The 25,931-nt window shown below is 44.8% G+C and overlaps 1 protein-coding gene and 1 pseudogene across 1 annotated transcript in view; both read left to right on the forward strand.

Annotated features, from left to right (window-relative positions):
• Positions 1-25,931, forward strand: part of KALRN (kalirin RhoGEF kinase) — a 598,446-nt gene that overhangs the window by 23,330 nt on the left and 549,185 nt on the right. The window lies entirely within an intron of this gene.
• Positions 13,506-15,445, forward strand: LOC122229387 (annotated as a pseudogene).

Raw genomic sequence — 25,931 nt, forward strand, 5'->3', positions numbered from 1 at the left:
TATATACTCATTTATATGTAATTTTTATATTAATTATACATATAACTTTTATATATTTATATATAAGTATATAGATGTTTATATATATCACATAGTTAGGTAAGTATTCATTCAGTGTTTATTTACTCAGCAGCTTCTTTTAGCAGACCATGAAGAAATCAGAAATGCTTAAGCTCAAGGTACTTAAGAAGACAGGTTCATAATTATAAAGTAAAGAGTAATATGAGTTTCAGGAAAATGTTCATTGTGAAGGGCTGTATTTAATGCAGAGGTATAAGCGTTTATTAGTAGATGAGAGGATGGAGCCACCAGACAGAGATTTTGACTGTTTAGATTGTTCTACCCCCCCAGGGGCACCTGGGTGGTTCAGTTCATTGAGCATCTGACTTCGGCTCAGGTTGTGATGTTGTGGTTTGTGAGTTTAAGCCCTGCATCGGGATCTGTGCTGACAGCTCAGAGCTCTGAGCCTGGAGCCTGCTTCAAATTCTGTGTCTCCCTCTCTCTCTGGCCCTCTCCCACTCACTCTCTGTCTCTTTCTATCTCAAAAATAAACAAACATTAAAAAAATTTAAAAATTTTTTTAGATTGTTCTACCCCCAGGAGCTAGTATCTGGTACATAGAATGCTTAAATAAATAAATATTGAACAAATGAATGAATTTTGCTAGGCTGGAGTGATCGGAGAAAGTCTTGTGGAAGAAGTCCAGCTTGAGTGAGCCATTTAAAACGTGATAGAATTTGGGTAGTACTGGGGAGGGCATTTTAGATTTTTCAGGGGAAATCATTGCCACCACCACTGCACTCTGATACTGATTTCTCTTTCATGTTTATAAACTATTGTACAAATCACTTATGAGCACTCAGCCATTTCTTACCTTCTTTATCAGACTGTTAGAGAAGGGTTGACTCTGGGGCCCATGAATCTGATTGTATGATAAAGTGTAAAGAATAGTGATTTATTTTTACTTGAAACATTTTTACAGTTTGGAGATGCCTTCCAAGCCCTGTTGAATGAGGCTATGGATTGGAATTCTCCAGAAGGCCATTAGTTATTGAGTTGTGTTTGTTGTAAAACAAAGGAGATGTTTATAGGTGTCAGCTATTGAAGGCGCAGAGCGAGTTGGTATCACCGTAAGTGCTTCCAGTCACAGGCAGACCTGGTAGCAGACATGCAGGGAAAAAGACCAGACACTGTCAGCTCACTGCTGTGGGGAAGATGGGCCATTAGTGGCTTTAGATGTCACATAGCAGCCTTCTCTCTTTGGACTCCCAGCTGTTTCCTGTTGGGCGATCAGAGATTTTAGTTATGACTCTGAAAACAAGTGCCAATGAGAGATTATGGGCCGTTAAGCTTGCCAAATGGTGAGGTGAGTGGTGCCAGGGAGTTTGGTTGCAGTGGTTGTAGTGGACGTTCTGCAGGTGGTGGTGCTAAGGAGAAGGAGGGAAAATTCCTGGTGTCATGGGGACGACTTACCTCCTGGGAAGTGGGACTGGATGTCTCAGTGTGGCCTATGCTGCTGGAGGAGGCTTGCCACCACTTTGTTACTGCTATTGTGTCCTTGAGCAGGCTCTGAGGGGTGGATCCACTATCCTGTCTCATGTCTGGGAATACATGAGGCCAGGCTGTAGGATCCTTCTCAGTGGGCATACACGGTAAAGCTGGGGAGAGGATCTCTAGTTAGCACTCTAGGGACAAGGAAGGCATTCAGTGGCAGTTAAGCCGAATCTGTGCTGAGCCTGCAGAGGGGGCACAACCCTATTTCAGATGCTGGAGTATAAGAAACAAAGTCTTTGCACCACCACCAACAGAAACAGCTACTTTACAATTTATAAAAAGTTTTCACATGTGTTATCTGATTTGAAATCCACAACAGCCTTCTGAGATAGGTGGGACAATGATTATTATCCTTGTCTGGATGAGGTAACTGAAACTCAAGCAAGTGAAGAAATTTTGCCTAAGGTTGCCCAGCTAGCAAGAAGAAGCCACGCCTTGAATTCAGTGCCTCTTGCTTTGTTCTGTTATTTCATGTTGTCAGTTCCTAGTCATGAGAATAGACAAATATGCATGGCATGACTCAAAGATGCTAATATTGTGAAGAGGGAGGCACAAGGTTAGAGCCAGTGTGGTGAGTAAGCATGGATTCCAGGAGCAGGTGACCTTGAGCTGTGATGCGAAGGAGAAGAAGCCATGATTATGATGGCAGAGGGTTGTATGCTGTCTTCCTGGGAATGCTGATAGGCATCAGCGTTCAGACCCACTCTTCATTATTCCTGGGCACGCAAGGGAAGCTGGGGGGAGTCGAGGGCACTGAGGGTCTGAATAATTGAAATCAGAGGAAACACAAACATCTCTTTTTAACTTACAACATAATCCTCTTTTCCTAGAAATGCTTTCAACATACTACTCACAAATAGAAAAATGCTTTGGAATGGATTTCTTCCACACCTTGTCCTTGATTCCCCTGTGAGCAGAGAAATACTTAGGAGGGGAAAAGAGATGTCAAGAATCTGGATGACCTGCAGTTAGGCCATCAGCCCCTCTGTTTGATTAGGACCAGGCTGTGCTGATCAAGTATTTATACTTGAAGCAATGGTGGCTCCGTGAGTCAGTGGCCCCATCTTGGTTTGGGCCCTGACTATGTAGCATAGGTGTGGAGAAAAAGGAGATAACCCACCAGCTTGTACCAAGAAACATCACATCTCATCTGCCAGTGCTCCCTGTTGACTCTGGCACACCCTTTAGCAACATCTCTTCTGCCTTCATGGCTTGCTTTCATGTTCACTATAGAAACATTGAATAAAAGAGGGAGTTTGTGGCTGAGAGTTAAGAGAAACTGCCTTACTTTTGCCGGGCCTCAAATGATTATGTTCTCTCCTTTTAAATAAATCATAAGTGAAAATTTCTCCACTTGAAAAGACAGACATCAGAAGGATTTTTCAGCAAGGTACCCTTATTTTTTATTCAAAATTATGTTTAAAAATAATCCAGTATTACTCAAACTTTTTTCAGCCCCTGTTTATGAGTCTTTTCTCACTCAACCATTGGACTGTTTCAAATATCTGAGCAAATGCTTGAGAGCCCTTTCCACTTCCCACCACTGTTCCATCTTAGGAGAAGCAGACAATGGAGGTTTGTCTGTGGTCTCATGACAACAACTGGCCACTCTTCTTCTTTGTGGTGATTTACCTCCCTGCTTTAAACTGAAGATAGTGGACAGGAATGACATCCAGTCACAACTTCCCCTTTCTAATTTGAGGGCACCAAAGCCAGATTCTCCTAAGAGACATAACACAAAGTTAAATGCTTGCAAGAATTTCTCATGATGTAACACAGAATGTAAAGGATATTCCCTCGCTATAACTTTGGGAAAGTTACTCATGGAAATGGAATGGCCCAGGCCCTGCTGTACCATGCTCTCCAAGTGACAGTTTCATCAAGTCCATATGTTCACAGATGAAGGAAGTGTTGTCACATGGCAAATGGCCAAGAACGCCCCTGACCCACTTCCACAGGATTGTCCAAGAGCGCCTGGCACATTTCACCCCTCAATTATTCCCATCGATTGTGAACAGATGGGCACAATACTCTTTAAGTCATAGTAAAGTGACTTGTATTTGGCCATTATCCAAGCAGAATGAAAGAAGGTGCTGTTGTCTATCTGGCTTAGCTACAATATAGGATTCATAAAATAATGACCCCTGGTTCGATAATGACAAAGTCCAAGGTTGCCAGGATGGGTGCTTTTATGGCAGCAGCTCAGAGACCATCATTCACAAGTTTCAAATTGGTTACAGATTTGTGGGATAGACTTGCTTTGTTGTTGGCTTCCTTTAATTTCAAACTCTATGGCCTCTCCACATTGCATCAGCTTGTTAAATATCTGGTAAGATTTTCACATTGCAGTTTGATCTAGTTTAGGATTATTTGCCAATATAGGAAGGTCTCAATTTACTCTAAACAGATGGTTCTGAGAATAATATGCATGGATCCTAAAGCATTCCTGACACAATTATTCTGGGTGATTTTTCGTATCCTCTTCCCCTTAGTGAGGTTTTTGGGTCTTACACTCCAATATTCATCGTAGTAATTAGACTAACTTGCCATTCTGTGTCACCTCCTTCCTAATTTCATCTTCCAGGAAGTCTACTTCGCTTGACTCTATTTACTTGTGATCATAAGTTCTAGACTAATAGAATCTTAGTTATTGATGAGATCTTAGAGTCCATTGAGTCTAACTTCCACTTGAAGCAGAAATTACCTTTGGACAATCTCTGACTGATGATGATCCATATCTTCTGTGACAAGGTGCTCATGACTCCACAAGATGACTCATTTTATTATTGGACAGATCTAATTGTTAGTAAATTATTTTATGTAATTGAAATCTGACTTTGTCTAATTTAGGCATGTTGATCTTAGTTCAGCCCTCTAGAGTAATACAGAGCTATGTAATTTCATTTTTACTTGAAGTCATTCAGGTAATTGAGGACAGCAGTTATTATTACCACACAGTCTATTTGACGATGCTTTATAGTTTTTGATTCATCCTTGTGTCCTTAATTTTGTTTTCTTTCTCTTATTCTTCACTTATTATTCTTATTCTACATTATTTTGTGTCCCTAAAGAATTTATGCCTTTGGGTGAGGATGTGGAGAAAGGGGAACGCTCGTGCACTATTGGTGGGAATGCAAACTGGTGCAGCTACTCTGGAAAACAGTATGGTGGTTCCTCAAAAAGTTAAAAATAGAACTACCCTATGGTCCAGCAATTGCATTACTAGGTATTTACCCAAAGGATACAAAAATACTAGTTCAAAGGGACACATGCACCCTGATATTTATAGCAGCATTATCTACAATAGCCAAACTATGGAAACAGTCCAAGTATCTACTGACTGATAAATAGATAAAGAAGATGTGGTATATATACACAATGGAATATTACTCACTCATCAAAAGGATGAAATCTTGCCATTTGCAATGACACGGATGGAGCTAGAGACTATTATGCTAAGTTGAAATAAGTCAGTCAGAGAAAGACAAATACCATATGATTTCACTAATATGTGGAATTTAAGAAACAAAATAAACAAGCAAAGGGGAAGAAAAAGAGAGAGAGGCAACCCAAGAAACAGACTGCTAACTATAGAGAATAAACTGATGGTTACCAGAGAGGAGGTGAGTAGGAGGATGGTTAAATAGGTGATGGGGATTAACGAGTGCACTTGTTGTGATGAGCGCTGGGTGTTGTATGGAAGTGTTGAGTCACTATATTGTACCCCTGAAACTGATATTACACTGTATGTTAACTAACTGGAATTTAAATAAAAACTTTAAAAAAGAATTTATGCCTTTGATGTATACAATGTTTTAAATTACTCAATTCTTTTCATCACTCATGTATTCCGTCCATTAATATTTAAGTATTTTTCTGTATGTGCAGGTCTATGGTAAGTGCTAGGAAAACAGCAATGACTAAGGCCAACTCCATGCCATCAAGAAGTGCTTATTGATGTGTCTCATTCTGACTTTTGTCAAGTTTTTCATTATACCTATAGTCAAAATGATCAGTGGAATAAAATCAATTAATGAAAAGAGAAAACCACAAGACTGGAATGTTGACACATACATGCTTTCAACTAATGTTACATTTGTTTAACTGATGACTACTCCTTGCCCCTCTTTCCACTAGTTACTTTATGTTTTTTTTTTAAATTTTTTAAAAAAATGTTTATTTATTTTTGAAGGAGACAGAAACAGAGCATGAGTGGGAGAAGAGCAGAGAGAGAGGGAGGCACAGAATCCGAAACAGGCTCCAGGCTCTGAGCTGTCAGCACAGAGCCTGATGCGGGGCTCAAACTCAAAAACTGTGAGATCATGACCTGAGCCAAAGTCGGAGCTTAACTGACTAGAGCCACCCAGGTGCCCCTACTTTTTGTATGTTAAAAGATGTTTGTCTTGGGGGTGCCTGGGAGGCTCAGTCTGTTAAGCGTCCGACTCTTGATTTCAGCTCAAGTCATGATCTCATAGATGGTGAGTTTGAGCCCTGCATCAGGCTCTGTGCTGACAGTGTGGAGCCTGCTTGGGATTCTCTGTCTCCCTTTCTCTCTGCCCCTCCCCTGCTCTCTCTCCCTCTTTCTCTCCCTCTCTCTCTCCCTGTTAAAATAAAGACATAAACATTTAAGAAAATAGATTTTTTAAAAAAGATATTTGTCTCTGAAAAAGATGTATTTCTTACAAAGGTTATTTAGTTATCAGACACTATTGAGGACAGAAGCCTGTGGTGAAATGAACTTTTGGGCTGAGAATGGAAGTCTCAGCCCAATCCTGTTTTTCTGATTGGCCATTTAAAAGTGGTAGTTTTACTTTTGCTCCATCCAGAAGAAAGGTATTCCTTATGAGTTGACAATATAAGGAAAAATAAATGAAAATTTAAACCAAGTGATAAGATGTCATTGGTCCCTCAGGAATTGAATAAGTCTATAGATTCCTGACAAATATTGATTTGGGTCCCCAAAAGATACCTGGATAAACAGCTTGACAGAGGGGAACATTATGAACGAAGAACCCTGGTATTGTGCCCCTACTCAGATGCTGTCTCTGCCCTCTTCAACTGGCCCTGAAGGGTTCTGGGGTCTAGAGTCACCTCATGGGCCTGACCCTCCTGTGCCTGTTCCTTGTCCCTTACCCTACTCCCCAATGCTAGCTGCCCTGTCAACATGGTTACACCTCTACACAGCAACAGCATCAGCTTTCCAATCCAGAAAAGCCATGAAGGTGTTCTTGGTCACTTGCACTTGACATCTAGAGAGCCAAGCCAGAAACTATGAATTGAGAAATTGAGGGCTGTAGAATGCTGATGAGCAAAATTGTGCACAGCCTTATCTGTCTGCTTATGTGAGAGTGTTTCTAAGAAAGTCCCTAAAGTCTCTGTCACTCAGACAGCTTTTGTTTGAGTGAGAGAGTCAAGCCATACTCAGGAGCAATAGCTGAATCATGTCCCAGCATGATAGTGGTGTGGAAAGCCACTTAGATAGGCTGGCCCTGTTTATAGATTCTAAAGGTCCCGTGTTTCTTCCTGCTCATGTCCTTTGTTCTCTTAGAGGTCAAAACACTCTCCATCACTGTTCCACTGTTCTGCCTGAAGTCTTACCTGCTCTAAGGACCAGCTGAAAACTCATCCACTCTGCCTGCACATGCCAGTCCATAGCTACTCCTTCTTAGATTTAGTGATCACCACAGATACGTTCTTTAGGTTTGGCATATTCTGTACTGTTAGGGAATATGTCTTGTCTTGGCCACTATACCTGGTGGTAAAGTGTGGCATGGGTAGCATGCTCTGCTTCAATCATTTGGGTAATGGCATCAAGAGAAAGTAGCTGGAGAAGCAGCAGAAGGAAAGCTGGAGTAGCCTTCCTTCTCGGAAAGTGGTGGTGGGCTGAGGTCAGGGGAGGAAGGGATAAGGTATAACTTGACCTAGTCCCAAGAGAAAAGTAGACATTGCAGTCATCACCTTCAATCACCCATTTACTCTATCACCATGGCCCTATGGGCAGGACTATTTCCCTCTTCATTTTCGTTCCCTTAAGACTTGTTTTCCCCTGCAGGGCCAAGGCCATTACTGATGTTTGTTTTAACCTCATTTATCTGTGAAAGAGATTGGCTGCATAAAGTGAGGGGAAGAAGGCAGGTGACACCATTCCATGTGATTTACTCTAGAGCCCTGTCCCATCAAAGGAAGCCTTGTTGGTTTTCTTTGTGACTTCCAGAATGTCTAGCTCAGTGACATAAAATATGTGCTTTGTAAGTATGTGTTGATTGTTTGAGTAACATTTGCCAAGCTACATAAAACGAATGAAATGAATAATAACTCATTTATTTATGGGGCAACTTTCACCATTCAGAAGATAGAAATAGCCTTATAGCAGCAAAGAAGCCCATGCACATTGAGACCAGAACTTATTGACTTATGACTGTGCAAATTAAAGTTCCTGATTGAGCCATCTTCAATATTTCTTAGAACAGAAACTAAAGGGAGGTGCTATGACTTGCTGGTATGTTAGTGATGTCTACCCAGGAAGGAGGAGACAGTGAAATTCCTAGATATTTAATATGGGGGCAGACATCTCTCTGTACATCTCAGTATGGTCTGGCAAGGGTTAGGTGGTTTACTCTGTTCAAGAAGTAAAATTGTTTGAATATTCAAAAAAACTGCTTGAAGAGTAAAGTCAGGAAATCTACCTGGGATACCTGGTTTCCCAGTGAGACTTTAAAGAAAAGTCTTTACCGATAATACCAAGTGTTGGTGAGGATGTGGAGCTCTTGGAACTCTCTTTGCTGGTAGACTATATATTGGTGCAGTAACTGGGAAAAAATTTAGGTGGTATCTATTATGTATCTCCCCATGACCCTACAATTCTGTGCCTGGATATGCTCAACAGGTATGAGGGTTTCTCTTCATTATAATATGTACAAGAATATTCATTATCAGCTTTATTCATAACAGCCCCAAACTGTAAACAACCATAATGTTTCTATATGCAGTAGAATGGCTAAATACATTGTTGTGTATTGATGCAACAGAATGTTATACAGCAACCAGAAAGAACACTCTATTGGCATACTAACAGCATGAAGGAATCTTACAAACAGAATGTTCAACAAACAAGCCAGATATAAAAGTATACATACTCTACTCATTTATATTAAGTTTAAGAACAAGCAAACCTGTTGTGTGGGGTAGAGGTCAGATAAAGATTAGTCTTGATTGGAAGGGGGAGTGAGGGAACATTTGGGTAGTTGTAAATGTTGTAAATTATTGTCTGGATGGTGGTGACATCAGTGCATACATATGCAAAGATTTACCCAGCTCTTAAGATTTGTACACTTTGCTGTGTTCAAGTTATACTTTAATAAAAGAAAAAGAAAAGGGAGAAAGAAAAAGGAGCTGTTACTAAAGTATGACACTGAGTAGTTTGCCCCAGACCTCTGTATCTTTATTTATTGGCAGGTTATCAGTGTCCTTATGGCTCTTGCCTCTGAAGCTTCTGGTGAAGTTTAGCTTCTTACTCCTGTTCTCAACTTGCTCTGGAAAGAGTTCAGGTCTGGGAGTCAGGAGGCTTCTGCTATAGTCTCTCTACCCCTCCTGCCAGCTGTTTACTTATGGGTAGGATCACCAGAGAAGTCTATGAAAGAGGTATCTCAATGCCTCCTTCACCTATAACCCACAGAGTTTGGTGAAATCATGTTAGGTACAACATGTTAAAGAGTTTTAGGAAAAAATCAAAAATCAAAAGCGTCACCCAAATACCAAGATGATTATTATACTTGAACTTGATGAAGTTGATAGCAGCTACTGATTTTAATCATATGAAATGCTGCCATTAAAGACCATGTTGTGACTTCAGACAATTGGGCAGTGATTTATGAATCATTTTGGTACTCAGCCCAAGGCAGTCAGTTGCACACGAGGGTGACTTGTGTGTAGGGAAATGCGGTGATTACAGAAGCAGCTATTGCCATGAGGCCTGGGGGTCCTCCAGGCGACACACAGGTCAGCATCAGGGGTTCAGGATGATGTTCTTTTCACAGTAAAGGCTTTGGACCAATGTAGCTAGGTGAACAGTGCTCTACTCAGACAATCCAGTCTAGTTCTGGCTATTCTACCAAATGGCTGTGTGACAGAGGCAGTCCCTTCACTTCCCTGGGCCTTAGTTTTCTTATATATAAAATGGGGCACTAGATGTCTTAGGTTCTAGAGCTTTAACTTCCTGTGTGTCTTCCTCATACAGCTAACTCTCAGTTATTTCTGTACATGTATTATATGGTCAACTTTAAATCCTGAACTGACTTTCTCTTTTCACGTGGCTGTTTTCTGTCTATCCTAGTCTTTGTGTTCAGGAAAGGCAGATTCATTTTTGAACAAATAGATCTTTCATAACTCAGCTGTGAACAATCATGTTTTCTCCTACCAATTATTCTGGATTATTGATTATCCATCATTTTGATCACCCAGTATCTTTCTACCATTAGTGCAGGTGACTAAGTGCTGCTGAATGACACCACTCTGTCCCTGTCCCTCCTGCTTCCCTCTGCTCCATTGGATTCCTAGCCTGGCATGCCTTGATGAGCAAAGCTGAGCATTGGTAATGTTCTGGGTTTGGCCACGTTTTCCTAAGGATCGTGAGGGCAGCTCCGTCAGTGCTTCCAGGGCCTGGGGTCTGGCACCTGAGCCAGTGACAGTACTGGTGTGAGGAAGATGAAGACAGGGAGGAGAGACCTGCCAGCGCTGGGGAGGTGAGCACTGAGGTGTAGCACGACATGCTTATGGGCTTCTTGCCCAGCCTGAGCTTTTTAAGGCTGAATGAAAATGCAGAGCCAAGGAGAAAATCTCTCATTCTCCCCAGGCCAGGCTGGGCAGAGGTCTTATTCTGCACGTGGCAGGACCTGGGGAAGGAAGAGGAGGGGTGATGGGGCCAGGAGAGGGTGACTTGGCAGTGTCTGGGAAGGAATCAGGCCCTAGTATTATTGCTCAGGGAACTGGAGAAAAGCTGCATGGCACCTTTATTTTTCCTGTTCCTTCATGACTGTTTCTGCAGGGATTTTTCTTCCTGTCTCATGTTCCAGATTCTTCTGTGGGGGTTCTGTGGGTCAGGGGCAGGAAACTAGGCCAGGCCTTGGCCTCTGAAGACACTGTTTTTTCCCTGGCAGCACCCCCCTCTTTGGAGAATAGTCCTGATTCCTGCTCTTGGGGTGTCTAAGCCCTTTTCTCTGAAGTTTTGTGCCTTCTTTTCTCTGTGTTGCCTCTGCCACTCCCTTATTTGGTGTGAGAGTTTGCTTTCTGAAGCCCCTCCTAGATGATGGCATACTGACACTTCCCTGCCCACTCCCAGCTGAAGCGGTACTCACTTCAAAGCAGGCCCCCAGTGGGGACTAAGGCCACTGATTCCACCTATGACCAAATCCTTTGGGTTCTGCATTCTGGGAACTGTTTTGCAATGTGGTGGTGCAGATTTCTTTTTTTCTAAATTATCCATAACAGTGGCAAAACCTTGTTTTTGAATGTTACTTTGATTTTTGGAAACAGCCCAGCTTCATTTGGGGAAATCTAGAGGAATAGGAAACCAAATCTGGGCAAGCTGAGTGATAGTGGTTTTAGTATTAAAAAAAAAAAAAAAAAAAAGCAAGGTTTGCCTGTGAAGTAATGATGCAATTTACTTATTGTTTATTTAAAAATGACAGTGAAGGTTACACTCAAGAAGAGACCAAAAATGTTTTCAGCATCTACTGGGATAAGCATAGAGCCCAGGGGGGCAACTACAAGGAAGTCCCCATTTTTCTGTTCAGTTTGGGTCGGGGGTTGCTTATGGGTCTGCAGCATCATACAAGGCCAGGGCACTCTCTGTGACTGCAGACACACTCCTGTGCCTTGTGGGGAGGGAGGAGTGGACTAATTTGGGGCTACTGTCAAGTCCCCTATAAATCCGAATTCAGATGTTGCTGGAGAGGGAGACTGAATGAGAGGATCTGTGTCAGAGAGGACCACCTGATGTGGACAAAGCTCACCCCAAGCCAGTGGACCTGCATAGAACCACAGGCAAAAAAAGCTTGAGAGAAGTGGGAATAGGTCAATGTGTTCCTTACGTAATTCAAGTGGCCTTTGTCAAGCTGTCTTAAAGAGCTGTTCTTTGAAAGAGTTGGGGCTGTTAGAGCCGGGGTCTGGGCTATGACCAGACAGTCTGGTTCCCAGTGACTCAGGCTGTTTTTCAAAACAGTGACCGAAGACATGGGGGAAGTTGAGATGGCTGCTGGAGAGAACTCTCGCCCAAAGCTGTCAACAACCAGGTTTTTCTTTCGTGGGTGGGGTCCTCGATGGTGAACTGATGTCGGGGACATTCTAAATACATCTATCCAGTTGCTGAGCTCAGAGTCAGCAAGGGGTCTATTCTGGGGTAGGGGGTAGGGCTGATGCAGATGGATCATCTACTGTGTACCAGGCATTTATATACATCATCTCAGGTAAGATGGACATTATGATCCCCAAGTACAGATGAGGAAACAGAGCTACATATAGTGAAGCCTCTTCCTATGATCTCCTCACTGCCTTCTCCCTTCTCATTGCACTCTTGTTCAGTCTTCGTGTTCTGCATGTTGCATTATGATTATTTTTCCACTCACAGCGATTCTAATGGAATTGGTTTAGGGTGGGGCCAGGCTTTGGTATTATTTTAAAAGCTCTCCAGGTGATTTTCATGTGCAGCCAGGGATGAGAACTGCTGGTCTAGATCATAGATTTTTCATTTTTGTGTATCCCCAGGATCTAGATCAAATTTGAGTGTGTTGCAGAATGAGTTGGAGAGTTTGTTAAAACACAAGTTGCTGGCCCCATTCTCAGAGTTTCTGATTCAGCAGGTCTGAGGTTGACCCAAGAATGTGCGTTTCTAACAAGTTTCCAGGCATTGCTGCTGCTGCTGCTGATAGTGGTGGTCTAAGGACTAATTCTGTAAGAGCCCCTGATCCCTTGGAACAAGTGTATGCACTCAGTGGATGCTGATTGAACTGGGTACACACCAAGTTGTGCAAGGATTTGAACCCTGGCTTGATTGGTAGCAAAGCCTGCCCTCTTACTATGATTCTAGGCCTACTGTCAGGGAACCTGGAAGGACAAATGAGGTGGCCCTGGTGTCTGCTTTACCTCTGAGAGGAGGGTAGAATGCAGCAGTCTTTAGAGTCTCCTCACAGGGAGAGACAATACCAGTTTCTTGCCAGAAAGCCTAGTGGCTGTTGCATGTTCAGAAATTCTGAGTGGAGGTTCGAGGCAACTAAGAGGTCCTAGAGTCCTAAGCCAGGACACAGGTTGCTGATGCAAGGTGTGACCTGACAAAAGATGGTCACGGATGTGCACATCCCAGAGTGTTTGTTATACAGGGCTTGTTGAATCTGCTTTAACAAATTCCACCTTGTTTGTGCTCCACAGGAAATTCAGAAGATGGTTTAGTGATGTCAGAGGTTGAGGAGTGGGGTCCTGAGCCATCCTGAGTAAGGGAAAGGTTTGTTGGGGTAGAGCAGCTGTGACAGTCTGGGTAACTGGAACTGGAAAGGATGTTTCAGGCCAGAGCAGGAATATGGTGTTTAGAAGAGGGGGAGGAGAGGTATGTCGGCAAATGCAGCAGAAGATGTGGGGAGTTCCCTTCTCCTTCTGGAGGGATGTCTTGGACACCTGGAGACTTATGTTACCAGGTTTTGTTGAACAATGAATGATTTTTAAAAATCCACCCTAAAACAAATCTTCATTTAGTGCTTGCTAGGTGCACAACATTGTTCTAAATGCTGTGTGGGGCCTCCAAAAAATAAATAATAAAATGCGGAGTATGATATGTCACATAATTGGTGCAGATGGGTCTTCAAGAATTGGGGGAGGAGTCCTTTGGGCTGTGCGCCTGTGGAAAGCTTTGGGAAGGCTGAGTCCACTGGTCCTGCAGGCTGAGTGAGTGTGAGATGGGCAGTGATAATGGACAGAGTGATGTTGGGATGTGGCTCCTAATGTATGAGTAGCTTAGGCTAGGTATAATGGAGATTTGTGGGGAGTGATGGTGAGGATGTGGATGGTAAGGGGAAATGAATGTAAGATCCTTGTTCTGGATTGTTGTTCTATTCTGCCCTCAAAGCATGAGAACTGGGACACTTGGGGACCCTCCTGGGGCCCCCTAACTTTGACAGTAGGGCTGCTGGTACTGACTACTTCTTAGAAGAGTTTCTCCAAGGAGTCCTCACACACAAAATTTCATCTCTTTGGTTTTCCAGAAATTTTGGAGTTGGAGGGAGGACAGGAAAGCTCCCCTCTACTACTTTTTACAGTTGGGAGGACTGGGATCTAGGGAAGGGAATGGGCAAAAATATGATGCTCTGGGTGTGGGTTGGATGCAGGGGATGGATGAGATGGACATGTGAATGGAATGCTGTTAGCTTAGGGCAGGGGTGAAGGGCACAGTCTTCCTGGAACAGCACTGGGACATGGACGCTTGATTCTAGCATTGTTTCTTGTGCAATTTGTATTTTAGTGGGTCTGGGAAGAAGTATGGAAAATAAGAGAGGTCAGAATGGTGGTGATGTGGGGACCATGGGGCTCGCCATGGCTACAAACCTGAGCCAGAGCAGGCTGGTGATGCAGGAGGCCTACATGTGAGTGGTCACCAAGAGTTCCTGACTGACTGGACTGTCTTTACCTATGAGGGTAACAGCAATGACATCCATGTGGCTGGCACTGGCGAGGGGGACCTGGAGGAGATGGTGGAGGAGCTCAACAGTGGAAGGTGATATATGCCTTCTGCAGGGTGAAGGACCCCAACTGTGGCTTGCCCAAATTTGTCCTCATCAACTGAACAGGTGAGGGTGTGAATGATGTGCGGGAGCATGCGCCAACCATGTCAGCACTGTGGCCAGCTTTCTGAAGGGGGCCCATGTGACAGTCAATGTGAGGGCCAAGGAGGACATGGAGCCTGAGTGCATAATACACAAGATAACCAGGGCCTCAGGTGCCAACCGCGCCTTCCATGGGGAGAGTTGCCATTTCCAGGACATGGGCCCCCAGGCCCCTGTGGGTTCTGTGTACCAGAAGATCAATACCATGTCTTATATCTGAGCCAGCAAAGACAGCTTCTGGGCCAAAGCAGAGGAGGAAGAGGAGGAAGAAGAGGTGGAGGAGGAGGAGGAGGAGGAGGAGGAGGAGGAGGAGGAGGAGGAGAAGGAGGAGAAGGAGGAGGAGGAGAAGGAGAAGACTCACAGGCTGGACAAGTGGCGGGAAGAGGAGAAGTGGCAGCCACTGGAGCAGGAGCACCGGGAGCAGGAGCTGTGTGAGGCCTCCCTCCAGGAGCAGTGCTATCGGGAGGAACAAGGCGGTGAGGCTGGACCCCAGGGGAAGTGTGAGCAGCAGGAAGTAGTTTCAAGGAATAGAGAGGAACAGGAGCCTGTGTGTAAGCAGCCAGCACATGCATGGAGGATTTTCAAGCAGAAGGAAAAGGCCATGTCCACCACGTCTGTCTCCAGCCCCCAGCCAGGTGAACTGAGGAGTCCCTTCCTGCAGAAGCAGCTCACCCAACCAGAGACCCACCTCGGCAAAGGGCTGACCCAAGCCTCATCAAGGCCCAGGGTAGATCTCCATTAGGAATCAGTACCTAGCACTCTGCTGTGTGTGGTACAGACGGAAGAGGCCCCAATGCTGCAGCACTAAGATGGTGGCTCTGAGCGTGTGGACCATGGGGCTGAATGGAAAAAGGCTCTGTGCTCAGACCCTATATGACTACCAGGCAGCCAAGGACACTGAGATCTCCTTCAACCCTGAGAACCTCATCATGGGCATTGAGGTGATCATTGAGCGCTGGTAGCATGGCTATGGGCCAGATAACCACTTTGCATATTTCCTGCCTACTCTGGAGCTCATTGAGTGAGGACCCTCCACTGCTGGCTGCACCAAGGCCATCCTTCCTTTCTCCGCCCAGATGTGCTTCACTTATTGCTGGGAGAGGTGGTGTTCATGGTGTGAGAGCCATAGACACTTCTCCAGGAATGGAGGAGTCTTGTCTTCCCAAAGAAGATAAGCCCTTGGGCTTTCTCAGTCTCAGTGGTTCAGCCTCTGTCTTTCTAAATGCAGCATTACTCTGCTGATTCTCAAACATGCTCTGGTAGCTCCCAGGGCCTGACCAGCCTGGCCTTTGACCCCAACAGAAGACATTGAATCAAGCCCTGCCCATGACCAGCCCTTCAGTGGCCTCTGCCTGAGGAGAATGGCACTGCCAAGCTGGGCGGGGGCATTTGCCTTTTCTTTCTTTTCCTCTGGACTCTAAAGGGTGTTGGCTATGGCTGTTAGTGACCCTGGGAAGCGTGAACTTAGTAGAGTTTATGCCTGAAGTCAGAGTCGGTCATGAAAGTTTGGGCAACAGTAGATCATCTTTCTGGATCCTGCTTTGTGCTCCCGGTCCTCTCTCCCTTTGCCTGGGCTGTGGTCTGTGAGCAATGGGGACAAGGGTGACCAAGCCTCCATCTGTGTATATGAAAGAAGCTATGAAAACATCAGCAAACATGTATCTTTTCGTGTGTTGAGCCCTCTTCTGCTGGCCCTAGTGTGTGGTCTTAACTGATTCTGGTTCAGGAAAAGTAACCAGAGTGCCTGTGCCTGCTGTCTCGCCTATTTCTGTCCCAGCCCACCTGTGTCTGCTTTCAGAGTAAGAATTGCCCTACACAGGCCCAGAGGTAATTTGCCCTGTTGTGACCTGAATGCCCATGTGTGGAAACAAACTCTTTTCCTGGGTGTCTGTGATGTGTTTGTGTGCACACAGTTACCTTCAGACCTTGGGCCAACCACTAGACATCTGAAAGAGGCATAAACATTAAGATGCAGGGGGAAAAAAGAAGGAAAAAGAAGAGAAGGGAGGTCAGAGCAGCCCCAGGCAGAGCATACGTTTCCAACATCTCTTAGTGGCCCCAGCAGGCTGGCATATCAGGGTTTGCAGGGCCTGTCCTGGTACTGTGGCTTCAGGAGTGTCCTCCCCCAACCAAAGTTCATGCTGCTTCCACCCTTCCAGCCTTCCCTGGGCCTCCATGCCCACCCCTGGGCCCAGTGAGAGCTAAACATTTAATCAGAACTGCAACGTCCTCTCTCCCTGCTGGATTGTCCATTAGACAGTGACTTAGCTGGTCTGGAGGAACCTCCTTGTGCCACTCCCCCTGCTAAAACCAGTCATGGCTCCCCTAACTTTGAAGTCTGCCAGATCTGACTAAAGGAGGAGGGGGAGGTGTTTGTGCTCTACTCCACCAGGGGTATCACCCGTGAGTATTTATACCAGAGAGGAGTGTTCTGTTGCCTTGGCAACTTTCTTGCATGGGTTCTGGTGCTCAGAATATCTGACAAATCTCAGTGTTTCACACTCAATGGGCAGAGATGGAGGAGCAGATGAAAGGGTGAATCTCAGTGATCAGGGCCAGGGCCAAAGATATAAAGGGTGGCTAAGATAGCATATGTCAGAAACTGCTGAGGTCACAGAGGTATCCTCCATTTCCTCCCTGTCTGCCATCTCTCCTTCCACCTTTTCCCCTGTAGTTACATCTCTCCCTTCGGTGATACCCCTGGGGCCTCTTAGTTCTATGCATCATTCAGTCACTGGCATGAACAGGGGTGACCTCATGGGCAGAGTGTCCTGCTGGGTGCTGAAGGGAAGTGGTAGGTACAGAGGGAGGAAGAATCAAGGTCCAATGTGTGGCTTTTCACCATTGCTTTGGTCCTTAGAGAGCTCCCACTTGGTGGGGGAGAGCATGGCATCGTTGCCATGGCATTTCTGCTGGAAGGAAAGGGAAGACAGTGGGGTGATGAGGCCCAAAGTTTAGGAGTGTGGTGTTCTCTGATGTTGTTCTCTGATGTTTGTGTCATGGTACATATAATCAGATGTGGGATGGCAGAAATAGTTCATTGCAGAAATAGTTGGTGCATCTTGGGCAAGGCCAGGGTCAGGGAGGATGCTAGAGGGCCTGCAGTAGGAGGGTCTGGGGAAGCTGGCTCTGACGAGGAGAGTCCCTGTGTATCAGAGAAGCTCTCTCCTCTCAGATTCCATCCATGGGACCTTTTCCTGTGATGATGCAGTCTTCTGTAAGAACGCCTCCTTAGATATAGGAGACCAGAATACTGAGGAGGCAAAGGGCCATGAGGTTGATAGCACCCTTTTAGGTTGTTCTTTGGAGAAAATATGCTGAATAGGTGTTTGTGTGTCTAAGTCCAGGTGTCAGTGTTGAATAAGTGGAGCTTCCTCAGAAATACAACCAAGAGCTGTACCTTCTGTGGCTTCCTATGATGGGATCCTTCTGACCCATAATTTGGCCAGCATTTGAAATGCATAACTGTCTCTATTACATCTGTAATTTATTATGTACCAGCCATATGCTAGGCTCTGTATGGTAGAGACTCTTTGGAGTGACTCTTTCCTGCTTTGCTGAGAACTGCTGGGCTATGGCTCCTCTGCCTTGTTAGGAACAAGGGGGTGAGTGCAGAGAGGAGCAAGGCAGAGCCTGGGTCTCAGTGAGAAGGAAAGTGAGAGTGGTCACACCAAGGTGCCTGGGATTCCCTCACACAGGGGTTTCAAGGAAGGTGTGGGCATTGGCTTTTAATCTGCTGAGGAGGTAGGTAGGTAGAACCCTGGGGTTTGAATGTTAGGACATCAGGGGTCATCTCTGAAGGAACAGTTTCAGGAGAGTAGTGGGGGCAAGGAAAGCATAGCTGAGAATTTTTGCATTATCTGGGACTGGTTCCTGGCTCCAACCTCATTCTCTCCTGGTGTCCCGTGATCCCTTTTATTTTGGTTCTGTGGGCAGTGGAGATGGCTTTTCTATGGTGCTTTGCTGCCTTTCTGCTACTGGGAAGTGCAGGGAGGTACTGTCTTGCTGACTCTCATTTTATACCCTCAGGGTCCCACATTGTCACCTGGTACTTCCAGCCAGCAGGTTATCTCTTTTATGACCCCTCTCATTCAGTGATCAAGGTAGATCCTGGTGAAGCTGTGAGCTTGCTCTTTTAGGTCCCTTTACCCTCTGGTTTCTAGCTCACTTCAGTCTCCCCAAATAGGATCAGTGATCCAGCTCCAAAACGACCCCTTCCTCCTCTCCAAAGCATCAGAATTCTTGCTCTCTCAGGCAGCTAATAAATTAATGTACGTTTTGTAACTTATGATTGACTGGTAATAGCTCAATGAGCTTTCCTCATGGGAGAATTTGATATTTAAAAGAAGAATGTTAAACTGAAGAAGTAGATCTCTAATGGTAGAATTTCAATTGCCATTGACAATCAGGTGGAGTTGATACTTTGGGAACCCTGAGCTGTATTTACAGAAAAGCAGTTATATCCGCCCCCCTTCTGCTTTAAGTCTGTCAGATTTTATCATGAGGATGGAATTTAGTTCATGGTTCCCCAAACCCAGCTCCAGGGGAAACATGCAACATTTGGCAGGTGGAAGAGGAAATTGACATTTTTTGTGCTATCTCAGAGCGTATAACTAACTGGGTCTTCTGAGTAGTATTAATGGAAAAACTATATCATTGACAACTGGATGGGAATGAAAAGGCCTGCTCTCAGGTGGAGCTGAAGGGAACTAACATTTAACTCATGCCATCTGTATGCCCTACATTATGCCAGGTACCTGACACTAAGACACTTGTCTTATTTACTTTTCAGACAGGGTGGACAGCCAGCCCATGTACACTTAGGTGGAGCAACTGTCATTTGTCCCCACATTGTTCTGACTCCAGAGTCTTATCCTGTGTCTGTGTACCAAAATGCTGGACAAGGTTCCCTGTGATCTTCTGTTCCTGGCAAGGCTGTGATCCCTCACTAGAGCACAGAAAGAAGTCCTTCTTGGGGAGGGAAGTGTACTAGATTCTTCTGGGCTTGACCCTGTTTGAGGGCCTCTCTTGCTCTATTGATGGGAATAATTAAATGTTGGCTCAGGGATTCTGTTTCCATTCTCTTCTCTTATCAGGACATACAGTTCCTAACTCACTGAGCAGCTGACTTGCCTTCCCTGGGGGCTTAGGGAGCAGCCGAGGGCTGTCTCACCCTGGGTGAATGGTGACCCCTCATGCCCTCCCCCCAGCTTCAGGTTTCCTTTTCCTGAGTTTGTGATTCATCATTTTTTCACTTGACTATCTTAGAGGAACCTTAGGCAGAATGTCTAATGTGAAACTGATCAACCTGATAATCACCCTTTCCCCCAATTTTATTTTTTGCTAGGCTTCTCTAGTTCTGAATATGGGACTCTGATTCTCTTGGTTTGAAGTTAGATTACTTTTGATTCCTCCTTCTCCTGTTCCCCAGTCACAAGGACTTTCATGTTCATCCTTGAAATAATTGGGAGACTAGTCCTTGCTTGCCATCCTCAGCACCATCCCCTAGTTGGGACCCTTCTCGTCCCATGCCTATCAGTCCCCTTCTCTGGCTCTCTGAGCATTGCTGCTTTCCTTTTCTTAAACTCCCCTGCCCGAGCACAGCCAGTGGTTTCTCATAGCCTTCTGGTCAAGGATTGGACCCTTCATTCCCTTAGCCTGGCCCCTATTGTCTCACACAACCCAACTGGTCTATAGTGTTTCCCACCAGCTCTTCTAAGTGAAATGGTCTTCCACAAAGCATGTTTCCTGCTTTTTCTCCTATGGATGAGATTTTTCCTGCCCCACATGCCCTCACTGTCTCCTTTCCACCCCCCCCCCCAACCCTCCCCCTGAATCCTTTAAGGCCTGCCTCTAGTCCCCTTTCTACACAGAATCTCCTGTGCCCACCAAAATCAGAAGCAACACTTCCCGCATTTAAACTGTGCTATGATTTATTTTTGTATGCCTTCTTTGACAATTTTTGTAACATTTCACTAATTGTTAATTTTCACATTTTATCACCCTGGTTGCAAATTAATTCAGGGCAAGGACTGTTTAATATACCATTTTCTTTTCCATAGCATTTAGCGCAACGCAGAGGGTTGGCCAGGGACTGCCAGGTTCTCATTCTTTCTATTCACTGCACCCTCCTCACACTCACAGCTCTGTTCTTATCCCCAGGAACCTTCCCTTATTAACCCTAGCAATTTTTCAGCCTATCAGTGTCTTTGCCCCTGTTACTTCCTGCAGTTCTTCTTATACCCAATTCTGATCCAAGTCTTACTGTCTTAGAGAAGCAGTGTGATCCAGTGCAAAGTGCACAGACCATGGAGCCAGGTGGGCCTGGGTTTGAATCTTGCATCTACTATTTACCAGCTGTGTGGTTATGAGTAAGTTAGTTAACCTCCTTGAGGCTAGGCTTCTTCAACTCTGAAAATGGGGGAACTATTTTTTTTTTTTTTTTTTTTTTTGAGAGAGAGCTCTTGTGGGAGGGGTACAGGGCTAGGGAGAGAGAGAGGATCTTAAGCAACCTCAGGCAGTGCTGAGCCTGAGGTTCAGGCTTGATCTCACGACCTTGAAATCATGGCCTAAACTGAAATTAACTCAGGGCTTGATCTCACGACCTTGAAATCATGGCCTAAGCTGAAATTAAGGGTGGGACACTTAAGGGACTGAGCCACCCATGTGCCCCGGGGAAACTATTCTTTATCCTCAGGTAGAAGTACACAATAGACCTTCCAAAAAGATTAGACTCCTTCCCCCACTACATCCTCAATTTCTCCCTCTTCCATATGGCGTTTCCTGAGTATTCCATTTGATACTCAATTCTGCTATCTCTGCAGTCCTGTAGCATTTATAGTGTCAGGGACTCAGGTGTATAAAAACTGCTCATTTCAGAGATCCAGAGACTGAGGCCCAGAGAGCCTTGCCACAGGTTGTGCTGAGCCCATGTGTGGCCAAGCCAGGTCTAGCTCTCAGGCCTGAGTCCCCCTAGTTGTCTGTCAGCACCATGCTATCTGTGGTCTGCATGCTCTGACCCACCAGCATGAGCCCTTCCTCAGCACCACAGTGTCCTGCACTTTGCAGAAGACACATGGAGGAGGTACTTAATAAGTACTTGTTGATGCTGTGTTTATGCATGTATGTCTTACTCCCCTGATGAACTGTATGTTTCCCCAGGCCAGAAGCACGCCCAGCTTTATGCTGTTCTTTGTCCCTTTTTGGTATTCAGTACAGACCTGGATTTAATAATGGTAGGTTAATTTCAGGCCCAAGAACGAGGATTTTTGCAGCTGGGCAGGAGGCCTTCTCTCGGTGGTTCCTGGGGCTGTCCCCACAATATTCTGATTACCTCTGGTGAGCATGATTCTGTGCAGTGTCCAGTTGTTACCTGCTCCAGGGAGGAAGCCTGTGTGTGCAGCGGTGGTGCACAACGAGCCTCCCATTCGGTACTCCTGGGCCTCCTCCTTCCCCACTTCTCCTCCCCCCACCCACTCCCTGCACCATGCTGCTGCTCTGCCTGCTCTGGCTAAGAATATATCATCCTGGTTGCATAGCAACGAGTTTGGTTTCCTTTACTTCTTCTCCTCCTCCCACAAAACTGCCTGAGCTCTAAATTTAAGGTAGTGCGTCGGGAGATGTCACTACCCCACAAATGCCTCTGAAACCCAGCATTGTTCCTCCTATACTACTAGCTTTATGAGGACAGAAAATGACTCCTTTGTTTGCTATCCCCAACAGCTAGTATGGTTCTTGGCATATAGTAGGTGTTCAGTAAATATCTGCTGGGTGATGAGTGAATGAATTGTTTTCTCAGAATCCCTGAAGTTGAGAGGTGCTTCTGGGACTGGGAAAGGTTATCACTGACTCTGGAATGGTCTGAACACTTTTGGCTGGACACCTATCTCCTTTTTTTTTTTTTTTCCTCCAGTCAGCTGAGAAGGTGGTGGAGGGCAAGAAGGCATGTATTTCTTCATATTTTACTGGCATGTGGATGGCAAGTATGTTTTCCTCTTTCTTTTCTGGAAGCTGGTGGTTCAGTCAATCCACAGGATTTAAGGAGCCCAGTGGGAGGTACCAGTGTAATGGGGCTTCCTGCCTTGGAAAGCTCACAGTCTAAAGGGCTGGGGATAGATCACTCTTGTTTTCAGGGGTAAGTTTTGAAGTCACAAAGTACTAGGTTTGAATCCCAGCTCTGCTAACTACAGGTTGTGTGACCCTGGGTGGGTCCTTTCGCTTAGCTCATGGATTGTAAGATTTATATGAGAAAAACCATGAATAGAGTCTAATAGAGTGTCAGGAAACAGGGGTGCCCATATTAGTGCAAATTTTCTTTCCCATTTTTAGTGAGAAGACAGAAACATACCAGAAAATGCTTGTTGTCAGTGCTAGTGACGGGATGCCATCAATATGCAGACCCTGTAGAGAAAGTGGGACCCAGGAGGTATCTGCTTTCGGGGGCCAGAGGGAATGCTCTCCCTGGACCTAATGCATTTCCTTTTTGATTTTTCCTGGTTTAAAAGATAAGTGTCGGATTTCACAACTGACTTCCCAGTTGCCCTGTATTCATTTCCTTCCAAACATCCCCACAAAACAACATTGCAAGATGACCTAGTGTAAGCCTCAAGGGGGAGTGGGAGGTTCAGGGTCCAGAGGCAGGATGAAAGTTCAGGGGCTTCTCTGGGGTCATGGAAATAAGCTAGAGAAGAGGAGGCTGGGAAGAGGCTGCTGTTCAGCTAAAAATAGTGTCAGCAGTGGCAGCTGCTTAGGGAGCAACCAGAGGTCAGAAGCTGTGGCAGCCCCAGGCACACATTCCTGGCGAAGAACTTGGTATGGCTAGCTGTTCCCTGCCCCTTGAGATGGGGTGGTGGGCAGTGCCTAATCACGTGTGTCACCTGTGCCTGCCCACAGTGAGCAGCCAGCATCTCATCTTCCCTTCCAGACCACACCACATGTGCACACCACATTGCTTCCTCCTCTTCCTGGTCACTTCACATGCTGCCCCCCTACCTTGCCTCTCTATAGCAGTACAACAGCAACATCCATTTACTAGACCTTTTACAAACCAGTCACTTTGTACTAAGTGTTCTCAGGCCTCTGTACTCTGGAAGTCTGTTGTCTGAGATAGCATCCTGGACCCATGGACTGCCAGAAAAACAATCGAAGAACAACCATTAAATAAACACAAAATAGATGAGATAACATGTTCCCATCCTGTATGAGTTGAGACCAGTGGTATTCATGGGGGCCTTCTGGGTGTGTATTTGAGAAAGCTTGGGAGTTTCCTGCTTGAAAAAGGTGAGGATGAGCTCTCTTAAGGCCAGTGATCCAGAAAAAGCCCCCCCCCCACCCCCCAACCAGCAAGAGAATGGAAGAGGGGTGTTTTCTGGCTGGAGTTTGAGGCTGGACCTTGGGAGAAGACGTACACCAGAGGTGAGGGGTCTGAGGAGACAGGAGTCAAAAGTGTCCACATTTACTGCAGACTCATTCTGATAATTGGATAGATCAATGGATTTAGATCCAGTTGGATCAAATTAGATTGATCAATGGATTGATCCATTGGTTGAACCATTCACTCAGTCAACATGTAAGGAACATTTGCTAAACACCAGTGTGGATGTGAGGGCATTCCAAACCAGTGCCTTTTCATCCTAGCCGCACATTGGAATTACCTATAGAATCTGAAAAATGGTGATGCTCAGGTTTCACCCCAGAAAAATTACATAAAAAAACATTTCTGGGTCTGGGAGGCAGGCCTGGGTATTTAAGTTCCCAGCTGATTCCACTGTGTATCCAGGATAGAAAGTCACTGGACTAAATGAGCCCGAGGCTCCTTCCTGTAACACTGCCACTCATTGCTCTTTTCTGGTCATGGCTACCCTTGCCTTCTGAGTGACATGACTGAAAATATGACCTGCGGTCACTGAGATACAGCCAGCACTCTATGGCCAGTTTACACGAATGCTTATTGAGCAGCTATCACGTGCCTGGCATTAGAGAGACACAGAGGTGAGATTAACAGTATCCCCTGGAAGTAAATTAGTATAAGCACTCCATTTCCTTGAATGTTTATTTGGTGAGCCAGAGCCAGATTTTCTGATGAATGGGATTTTATGTGATTTATCCTGTCTTGTCCCTCAGTGGAAGAGAAACAGTGACTATATCTGGTGCATTTCAGTTAAATGGAGTTAAAGCAGGTGGTGAAAATGACATAAACAGAAATAGATGGAAGGCAAATAGGGAAGGATGCTAAAGGCACAAAATGTGTTCATTAGGCAAGTTTTCACAAATGTGCAATCAGGTTGTCTAAATCATGAAAAAGTAAAAGTAACTAATATGCCTGTTTAATATTTGGATTATCAGCAAGGATTTGAGCCCCTGTGAACTACCTGTCCTACCCTTGGCATAGTGGACATGACCCAGAGAGCATGCAATATAGCTTGGGAATCTAAATTGATATAAAAAATAGAGATTTTAAAGTACTCACTTGTGACTAAAGCCATTAAGGAGCTTGGAGAAAGGAGGTACCAGACAGGTGCTACCTGAGGTGCAGTCCATGGCCCAGCTCTGTCAACTGTTTGTTATACAGTCAGTAATGAGAAGTAAAGAAATTGAAAGGAAGCATTTATAAACTTTTATACCAATTTCCCAGAGTAATTTTGTCTGAATCTAAAACATTTTTAAAGGGACTTATATTTTGTTTTTAAAATGACAATAGAATATTACTCAGCAAGGTAAAGGAATTAATGATACATATCAGACTGATAAATCTAAAAATATAGTATGTGAGGGGCACCTGGGTGGCTTGGTCAGTAAAGCATCCAGCTCTCCATTTGAGCTCAGGTTATGATCTCACAGTTTTGTGAGTTCAAACTCCACATTGGGCTCTACACTGACAGCACAGAGCATGCTTGGGATTCTCTCCCTCCCTCTCTCTTTGCCCTTTCTCCATTCACACTGTGTCTGTCTCTTTCAAAATAAATAAATAAATTAAAAAAAATAAAAAATAATAAAATAAAATCATGTTTCTCTAGTAATTCATTTTTATTGTATCTTATGAAAGTACCAGTCTGTGACAGATTGGAATAAGAAATGAAAGAAAAAACAAAAACCAAACTAGTTCTTTACTGAATAAGATTTAAAAAGCACTGGTTGGGGTAGCTGGACATCTGAGATGTCATGGCAAACTAGAGAGGTACCAGCAAGTGGGAGAAGGGTAGAAGTTCTATCTGATGTTACAAAGGGAGTAAGAGTGTGTCCTGAAAACTAGACCTTACTCATGCAGAAGACTCTCAGACCATGAATGTTTTAAGTTTTTGGTAGCTGCTGGAGCTATATATGTGCTTTGTATGAATTATTTTATTGCCTCCTCTCATAATCCTGTGTGATAATAGTACTCTTCTCTGTCTCTGTTTTGTGGAGGGCTGAAGAAGGAAAATAATATGCTCAGGCCACTGCTGCTGGTGAGTGATAGGACTGCATTTTAAAGAAAGGTGTGTTGGACTCTGGAGCCTGATGATTCATGACCCC

This window comes from Panthera leo, chromosome C2, assembly GCF_018350215.1.
Source record: "Panthera leo isolate Ple1 chromosome C2, P.leo_Ple1_pat1.1, whole genome shotgun sequence".
Taxonomy (NCBI): Eukaryota; Metazoa; Chordata; class Mammalia; order Carnivora; family Felidae; genus Panthera; species Panthera leo.